The sequence below is a fragment of the Lagenorhynchus albirostris genome, chromosome X, assembly GCF_949774975.1.
Source record: "Lagenorhynchus albirostris chromosome X, mLagAlb1.1, whole genome shotgun sequence".
In the NCBI taxonomy this organism is placed as follows: domain Eukaryota; kingdom Metazoa; phylum Chordata; class Mammalia; order Artiodactyla; family Delphinidae; genus Lagenorhynchus; species Lagenorhynchus albirostris.
Window position 1 is genome coordinate 44,369,815 of NC_083116.1, and position 10,078 is coordinate 44,379,892.

General features: G+C 42.2%; 1 protein-coding gene across 1 annotated transcript in view; it reads left to right on the top strand.

The window, feature by feature from the left end:
* The window catches only part of TRMT2B (tRNA methyltransferase 2 homolog B), a 90,158-nt gene that overhangs the window by 42,969 nt on the left and 37,111 nt on the right, over nucleotides 1-10,078 (top strand). The gene's annotated exons all lie outside the window — the stretch shown is intronic.

The following is a 10,078-nucleotide window of genomic DNA, read 5'->3' on the forward strand; positions in this document are numbered from 1 at the left end:
CTCTGAGGAACTGCTCCAAAGAGGTAAGGGGGGAGGTCAGCATGTATGTGATTTTGGCGAAGGGGATATGTGCAACCAAGCACACATCCTGGTAGAAGGTTGCTGCTAGTCACGAGGAACAGACATCTTAGCTAATGATTTTAGTGCTTTTCTAAGTATGGGAAGATGCAAGAATCTGGGTTCATAAAAATTTTTCCTGAAAATATTGTAACTGAGGGCTTGTTCTGCCTGTTTTCCCAGAGCAGAGTGCCTCATTCTTGATCTTCGCTCTGCATTCCTTTCAGGGTGTACTGTAGGTAGAACTGGATGGTGGGCAATATTCTTTGTTTTACAGTTGCAACATTAGAATCACCTGGGGACCTTTTTTTTTTAGCATTTTTAAGCAATTTTTACTTTTAAAAGTATTTTTATTTAAGATATGTATTTTTAAAAATGTTTATTTTATATTGGAGTATAGTTGATTTACAGTGTTATGTTAGTTTCAGGTGTACAGAAAAGTGATTTAGTTATACATATACATATATCCATTCTTTTTCAGATTCTTTTCCCATATAGGTTATTACAGAATATTGAGTAGAGTTCCCTGTGCTATACAGTAGGTCCTTGTTGATTATCTAGTTTATACATGGTGGTGTGTATATGTTAATCCCAACCTCCTAGTTTATCCCTCTCCCTCACCTTTTCACCTGGGGACCTTATTTTTTTTTCTGGGGACCTTTTAAAACAGAGATTCCTGGATGTCATCCCCTCAGAGATTGATTTAATTCACTTTGGGTGTGGCCCTAGCCTCATTATTTTAAAAGCTCCCTAGATGTCTCTAATGTGTAGGTAAGGCTGAGAATCATGGTCTAGGGCTTTTTTCCTCCAAGCCCAGAGTTTGGCTTGGTGAGTAAAAATGCACATGAAGTTGCAGGTAAAAACTAACTAGTTGGATAATACGTAGGTCAAATAGCTTGCTTTTCTGCTTCCTCCTTGTCTACATCCATGCAGGGTCTCTGAGCAGTGGTTTGCAGCCCTTTGCAAAGGTTTTCATCCCTTTAAAGTACTTTATTTCCCATTCTTTCTGCAGTTATTTTGGTGGGTGTGGTAGGGAGTGGGCCTTAGATACCATCAGTTACTAGTGATCCTAGACAAGCCTTAAAAGTTGACCCTCATACATGGCAAGAGAAAAGCGAGCTCATTTTAATATTAAAGTAGGACAGTTGTTCTAAGGGTTTGTCCTCAGCCTGCTTCCCACCTGGCTTCTAGAACTGGCTTCTTCACATTAGGCTCATCTTAGAGTTGCTGAACGTCTGAGTGCAAATTTTGCCTTTGCCCTTATTGCAAGTGTGGAGTTGCACCTACGGCCGTGCTTCTCAGCCTTGGCTGCACATTGAACTCCTCTGGGAGTTCAAAAAATCCTGGTTGTTTGAAAAATCCTTCTCAAAAAATCCTGGTTCCTGGGACTTGAGCACTACCCCCACATCTTCTAATTTAATTGGTCTGGGATGTGGCCCAAGCATCTGGACTTTTTAAAGATGCCCCGAAGATGATTCTAATGTGCAGCCAGGGTTATGATCCTCCGATTAGGGCTGTGGTTCCCAAACTTGTCTGCACATTAAAATCCCCTGGGGTTCTTTTAAAACTTCCAAAACCCAGGCCACACCCCAGATCAATTAAGTCTTCACAGTCTCTGCGGGTGGGACACAGGCATTGGTAATTTTGAAGTTTCCCCAGTGATTCCCATATGCAGCCAGCCTCGAAAACCACAGGGTTAGGGTATTTGATTGTTTGGAGGCTGGGAGAGAGAAGAGAATGATTGTCATTTGCTGAGATTTAAGTCTTCCAGCCCTTCACTTTTAAAATAACGTTGCCAGTTTATAATTTACAGGGTCATCATTGTCATTTTTCTAAGAAATATATTTCAAAATGGAATGCCATATAGTCATGAACCAGTTGAAGCTCCCTTAGAGCTCACCAATTAATGCAAGTGTGAAAAGACAGTTGAAATGGAATATAATTATTGTGTCCCAGACTTTAAAAATTTCCATCAGCTGATTTGATTTCATCATTATATGTATCTGCACATTATAGTTCCCATTGTTTCTCATCAAAGGAGACTAAGTGGCAGGGTGGGGGTGTGTGTGTGCAATGCTGACATCTAGCCCAGAGCCACAAAATGGAGGAACATGTCAGTATCCTCAAGTTCATTCCTAACTGTTAGGGATCCTCAGGGTACACAGAGGGGAAAGGACTTTTCTCTGAGGACCTAAAAAAGGAATTTAAATATATAAAGGTGTTGGGATTCACTGATTGCATTTACTGATCACCTTTACTTGTAACCAATCCAAGGAATACCTAAGGAGAAGAGAGGGCTGTTACTTAGCTCTTTAATGGTCTCTCTCCTCCAACTAGACTGTAAGATTTGAGGGAATAAGGGCTGTTCAGTGTTGTATCTCTGTCTAGCACCCAGCGCAGTGACTGAAATGGAGCAGGTGCTGGCCAAGACGACCAGCTCTGGAATCAGGCTGACCCAGCCTTGAATTCTGGCTCCATCACTCTATGCTGTGTGACCTTGGGTGAGTTACTTAACCTCTTAAATCCTCTGGAAACAATATTTGTAAAGCACTTTGCAAATTGCCTGGCACGTAGTTGGCATGGATTAAGGGGGGAGTTATTCTTGATTATCCGATTATTTGTTGAAGGAATAAATGGATGTTATAGCCTGCTTTCCCTTTCCTCTCAAGATTAACGAGTCAAAATAACCTAATCAATTTGGTTTTTGTAAGATTTCAATACTTAATTTCAGGCAAACAAAACCAAACACACATTGGAAAGAGTACCTTCCCTGTTGGTGTGGGTGTTTCTCAGCATTTATGTTACACTCAAATATTACAGCTTCTAGTAAAAAGTTTCAATACAGTTTGAAGAAAAATGACACATAGGAAACAGATAAGGCCATCCTGCTCATTTTGTCACCCTCATAATATTGGTTGCTAAAATAACCCACTTGTCAAATCCCTTTGTACTACTGTGAGAAGTGCTGATGTAAGACATGTTTTCTGAAAATAACCATGATGAGGTGTTCTGAATTAAGGGCTTTGGTGCAGAAGTGATAGAGTTCCCTTCTGGGTAGAATAGCTCAGGATCATAAATTGCCCAGACACCTACTGGCTTACCTGTTCCACCTCCTAAAAGGAAACTTGTTTCTAGGGGTGTTTTTTTTTAACTAAACATTCTATATATAATCACTACATGGGATCCTGGATTGGATCCTGCACAGAAGAAGGACATTAGTGGAAAAACTGGTGAAATATGAATGAAGTCTGTAGTTTAGTAAATAGTTTTTGTTTTTTGTTTTTTGTTTTTTTGCGGTATGCGGGCCTCTCACTGTTGTGGCCTCTCGCATTGCGGAGCACAGGCTCCGGATGTGCAGGCTCAGCGGCCATGGCTCACGGGCCCAGCCGCTCCGCGGCATGTGGGATCTTCCCGGACCGGGGCATGAACCCGTATCCCCTGCATCGGCAGGCGGACTCTCAACCACTGCGCCACCAGGGAAGCCCTGTAGTTTAGTAAATAGTATTGTGCTAACATTAATGTCATAGTTTTGATCAATATACCAGAGTTATATGAGGTGTTAACCTTAGGGGAAGCTGGGTGAAGGGTATCTAGGAACTCTTTGTACTATATTTACAACTCTTCTGTGAATCTAAAATTATTTCAAAATACAAAGTTTTAAAAAATATCTACACATAGTCTTTTAAAAACTAAACATACTGATTGGAAGCTAATTCTAGAAAAACCAAGTCTGGGCAGGTGTTGAAGCCAGGACCCCAGAAAGAGAATAGTGCTCACCCAGACACCCAAATATGTGCTAGATGTTTGGCTAACTCTAAGCACTACCAGTGACAAGGTGACAAGGGGTGGGGTTGGGGGAGAGCATTTAGCAATTCTTTTTCAATAAGGAATTTCTGTCAGCCTATCAAAAAACAGTTCCTTTCTCTCCATATAAGCTAGCTTAGTTCAAAACACAGCAGTCCGACTTCAGAGAGGTCCAAATACATGTTTCCTTAAACTCCCATCTTAGAGTTTGGTAGGCTAGGTGTTTTGAAGGAATTTCTCATTGGAGTGCTAAACCTGAAATGATAACGTGCCCTGATCTTGAGAAGGGGCGTGGGAAGAGGAAGAATCCAGTCATTTTAAAGCACCAGCCCCCTTAGCATTCAGTTCTTCTTTATTCCCTGAATTAAATGATCTGCAGAGTTAACTCCTGTGTCACTTAAAAGACAGGTGCCTCAGTAACCTAGCATGACCAGCATGACAGTTTTTAAAAAGTGTATTATAATAAAAGGTGGTGTGTATGTGGGGGAGGGGGTGGAAACTCAAAGGACTGTGGTGCTCTTCATTTTCTTTGGTTCTTTAGGGATGAACTCTTTGATGTGTGTTTTCCATAGTTGTGATTGGCATGTGTACCTATTTCCTACTTTGCTGTTTTCATGTAACATTATTTCGCATTCTGGTTCCCACCTGCACAGTGGGCATAGTTTGCATCTTTAATGGCCGTATAACATTCCATTGTATTGAATAGCAGGATCGTTCTTAGGGCTGGGCTCATTTTTCTGAGCAGATATAAAAGGCCTGCTGTCTCTTAGCATCAGAGGTCTATTTTAGCTCCTGGAAGTGGCGACTGGCAGGAGCGTGGGATTGCATGGGATTCTTGAGTCATCATAGAACAGCGCAGTTTGAGGCTTTGTTAACATCGTTCTGCCCGGCACCTGACAGCAGAGCCTCCCGGGCTCCCTGAACCTGAGCTGGGCACTTCAGGGGCACCGGAGTGGAAGTACAAGCCCCCTGACTCCCACGACCCTCAGCTGATACTATCTCCCTGCCAACAGCAGGAAGTTCCTCCTGCTTTCTCTCTTGCCTGGGATAACAACTCCACCTGTGTTTCCCACGTAACTTGATGTGGAAGAAAAGGCAAGGAGGAGTGGGAGGATGGATTATTATAGCTAAAGGAATAAGGCACAGGTCGGGGCGCCATGGCTGCAGTTCTTTTAGGCACACCTGTGAAAATAAAGTGGGATAGGGGATGGTTTCAAGTCCTGGAAAGCTGGGCGATAGAGCTCCTGTTCTCTACACCCCTTCCTGTCAGAAATCCAAGTTTGGCCCATCCAATAAAGGGTTTACAGGGGTGAGTGACAAAGCAGTGAGTCCAGGCATGAGCACTACTCCACCCATAGCCAATGGTGTTTTATAGTTAAGGATGCTAATTGGCAAAATTCTCCTGAGTGGTGTTGTGTTCGGTGTATTTGGTTACGTCTTGCCAGTTGCAACTGCCTTGAAAACGAGTGATTTTTAATAGGATACTGGGAGGGAAGAGTGATATTAGAAACACCACTGGGATGGCCCAGACACTCAAATCTCCATGGGATTTGTGACTAGGTTAGTTATTCCTGGTTTCCATCTCCAACCCTAAATTACCACAGTTCTTCCTTAACCCTTATGGTGTACTGAATCTCTGACCCATGTTCTGCAGATCATACTGGATACCAACCTTACTGATTGGGCAATACACGGTGGGTAGAAACAGTATATGAAGAGTAGTAACAAGATTTCAGGAGTAAAAACCATTCAGAGCAGAGGGACACCTCTACCTATACATATGGAATTCTCTAGTCTGAAAACCCAGACCTGTCTTTCAAGACAAAGTGGACAAGTATCCGGAGCCACATGGGGCTTGTTGAATGATGGGCCAGGGTTATATGTTCAAAGTGTCTCTGACAGGAGCTAGACTTTAAAAATCCTGGAGGAGGGAGGCCAAGACCTTGACAATGAGAGAAACTCCAAGGCAACCGCTTGCCTGAAAGAAAATTTACCCTCAAGGCTCAAGAAACTCTCACTGATCTTGGTTCCTGGGCTGCCACGCTAAGACAGATTTGTAAGACTTCTTTGGCAGGTTTAGGATTCTCAAACCTGGGAATCATTGCTTGGCAGTGGTTATAGTTACCCTAGATCCCTATACTATTTGTATTTTAGAATCTAAGACATCTCTCTTTGGGTTGTTCTTTGCAGAAAAGAGGATACTTCTCTCATAAAGGGGGTATAGCTATCTAATGATCTAAGATCCTCCCCTAATCATAATAATAGTAGCTAACATTTCATGAGCTACTTATTATGTGCCAGGCACTCTGCTAAGCATTTTGCTCTGGATTGTCCCCTTTGATTCTCCCAACAAGCCCGTGAGGTACATACTCTTATTCCAGTCTTCACTGGGGGAAATTGCTTGGCCACCCAGCTTGATAAGGGGTTTGGAGTACGGTAACAGCCTGCAGCAACAAAACTATTCACTGAAAAATAAATAAGAATACACTAATGATGAAAAATCTGAAAGAGAAATTAAAGAAACACTCCCATTTACCATTGCAACAAAAAGAATAAAATACCTAGGAATAGACCTACCTAAGGAGAAAAAAGACCTGTATGCAGGAAACTAAGACACTGATGAAAGAAATTAAAGATGATACAAACAGATGGAGGGATATATACCATGTTCTTGGATTGGAAGAATCAACATTGTGAAAATGACTATAGATTCAATGCAATTCCCATCAAACCACCTATGGCATTTTTCACAGAACTAGAACAAAAAAGTTCACAATTTGTATGGAAACACAAAAGACCCCGAATAGCCAAAGCAATCTTGAGAAAGAAAAATGGAGCCGGAGGAATCAGGCCCCTGGACTTAAGACTATACTACAAGCTACAGTAATCAAGACAGTATGGTACTGTCACAAAAACAGAAATATAGATCAGTGGAACAGGATAGAAAGCCCAGAGATAAACCCATGCACCTTTGGTCACCTTATCTTTGATAAAGGAGGCTAGAGTATACAGTGGAGAAAAGACAGCCTCTTCAATAAGTGGTGCTGGGAAAACTGGACAGCTACATGTAAAAGAATGAAATTAGAACACTCCCTAACACCATACACAAAAATAAACTCAAAATGGATTAAAGACCTAAATGTAAGGCCAGACACTATAAAACTCTCAGAGGAAAACATAGGCAGAACACTCTATGACATAAATCACAGGAAGATCCTTTTGACCCACCTCCTAGAGAAATGGAAATAAAAACAAAAATAAACAAATGGGACCTAATGAAACTTCAAAGCTTTTGCACAGCAAAGGAAACCATAAACAAGACCAAAAGACAACCCTCAGAATGAGAGAAAATATTTGCAAATGAAGCAGCTGACAGAGGATTAATCTCCAAAATTTACAAGCAGCTCATGCAGCTCAATATCAAAAAAACAAACAGCCCAATCCAAAAATGGGCAGAAGACCTAAATAGACATTTCTCCAAAGAAGATATGCAGACTCCCAACAAACACATGAAAGAATGCTCAACATCACTAATCATTAGAGAAATGCAAATCAAAACTACAGTCAGGTATCACCTCACACTGGTCCAAATGGCCATCATCAAAAAATCTAGAAACAATAAATGCTGGAGAGGGTGTGGAGAAAAGGGAACCCTCTTGCACTGTTGGTGGGAATGTAAATTGATACAGCCACAATGGAGAACAGTATGGAGGTTCCTTAAGAAGCTACAAATAGAACTACCATATGACCCAGGAATCCCACTCCTGGGCATATACCCTGAGAAACCACAATTCAAAAAGAGTTATGTACCACAGTGTTCTTTGCAGCACTGTTTACAATAGCCAGGACATGGAAGCAACCTAAGTGTCCATCAACAGATGAATGAATAAAGAAGGTGTGGCACATTGTACAGTGGAATATTAGCCATAAAAAGAAATGAAATTGAGTTATTTGTAGTGAGGTGGATGGACCTAGAGTCTGTCATACAGAGTGAAGTAAGTCAGGAAGAGAAAAACAAATACCATATGCTAAAACATATATATGGAATCTAAGGGAAAAAAATGGTTCTGAAGAACCTAGGGGCAGGATAGGAATAAAGACACAGATGTAGAGAATGCACTTGACACAGGAAGGGGGAAGGGTAAACTGGGACGAAGTGAGAGAATAGCGTTGACATACATACTCTACCAAATGTAAAGTAGATAACTAATGGGAAGCAGCCGCATTGCACAGGGAGATCAGCTCGGTGCTTTGTGACCACCTGGAGGGGTGGGATGGGGAGGGTGGGAGGGAGACAGAAGAGGGAGGGGATATGGGCATATATGTATACATATAGCTGATTCACTTTGTTATACAGCAGCAACTAAACATTGTAAAGCAATTATACTTCAGTAAAGATGTTAAATAAGAGTATGCTGGCTGTATTGGGGGGTATTCTTTAAATTTTTATTTATTAATCATTTTATTATTTATTCATTTTATTATTGATTGATTGATTGCTGCGTTGGGTCTTCATTGCTGCCTGTGGGCTTTCTTGAGTTGTGGCGAGCGGGGGCTACTCTTCGTTGAGGTGCGTGGGCTTCTCATTGTGGTGGCTTCTCGTTACAGAGCATGGGCTCTAGGCGTGTGGGCTTCAGTAGTTGTAGCACGCAGGGTTCAGTAATTGTGGCTCGTGGGCTCTAGAGTGCAGGCTCAGTGGTTGTGGCACACAGGCTTAGTTGCTCCACAGCATGTGGGATCTTCCCGGACCAGGGCTGGAACTTGTGTCCCCTACATTGGCAGGCGGATTCTTAACCATTCTGCCACCAGGGGAGCCCTCTTTAAATAATTTTGGTTGATAGATTTTATGTAGGAAAATTTGGTTGACACCCAGGAACACATATATTGTACAAAGGGAAGTATGCCAATATACTGAAATTCAGTTTTGTCAGAGGTCGTTTCAACCTAAATTCTCCACCCTGCCCATATTCATAGATAGCATTCCCACACCCTTTTAGCCATACTTTTCCTTCTCTCTTGGCTGAGAAAGTATGCCTGCCTCATAGACATACATGCCATATAGAGAAATGTGGGTGGTCCAATTTTCTGAAGAACCTTGGTTTGTTGAATTATAGTCTCCTGCCTGATAAAACTGTTCTTCAGTAGAGGTATTTGCTGCGTCCCTGGGTGAGAATGATTGTCAGCAGAATTCTCCAGTGATATTTATTGGGCAAATTGGAGGAAAGTAGGTGGGTCAAGAGTGGCCAGAGAAGCCCCAGAGAGGGTGTAGTACATTGGGGCATGGAAGATAGCACACTGGCTTGGGCATGCAGGAGATCTGGATTTTAGGAGCATGTCTGTCAATGATCGCTCTACAGTCATGGGCAAGTCACTTAACCTTTCTGTACCAAATTCCTAATCTGTATAACAACTGGGGTTGGACTAGAGGTGTAAGGTTCCTTCCAGCTCCATGACTAATAAGCTGAGCCTTAGTCAGAATCCTGTCAAAGACCCACAAAGTGCCTGGGGTGATCCTCTTGGACATGAGGCCATATGCAATGCATAAAACAAATGCTGCAGTCTTTGACAGTGTCAGGCCCTCCAGAAGGGGTTGTGAGACTGATCCTTTATGTGCCAGGTTTCTATCTCTCAGAAACAATTATAGGCTAGTTGGTTTATACTGCCTGGTGAGACCATATAGGATAGGAATTAAGAGCATGAGTTATGGAGTTGGAGCTTAGTTTGAAAACCAGTTCTGCCATTTCCTAATGGGTGCCCTGGGATAAATGATTTGACCTCTCTGAACATTAATTTCTGCCTCTGCAAGATGATGATAATAGAACCGACCTCATAGGCTTGTGACGATGCAAGGCAGTAATGTATGTAAACCACTTAGCCCAGCGTCTGGCAGAATGGAAGTGCTCACTCACCCGTGTCTGCCACTACCATGGGTGTGCTTATTGCTGTCAATGTAGTTCTGACATGGGCGTGGTGAGGCTTCAGCATCTTTCCTGGGTATAGCTTTCTCTTTCTGGGTAGAGTTTGAGCAAAGCATAAGCAGATCTTTCTGGCCTAAAGTAGCTCTAGAGTCAGATCTGGATTTGGTTCCCTGCTCTGCATCTTACAGGCTGTGGGACCTTGGATAAGTTATTTAACTTCCCTACCCCTTAGTTTCTTCATCTGTAAAATGCAGGCAGGTATACTGCCTACCCCCAAGGTTTTTGTGAATAAGATAATG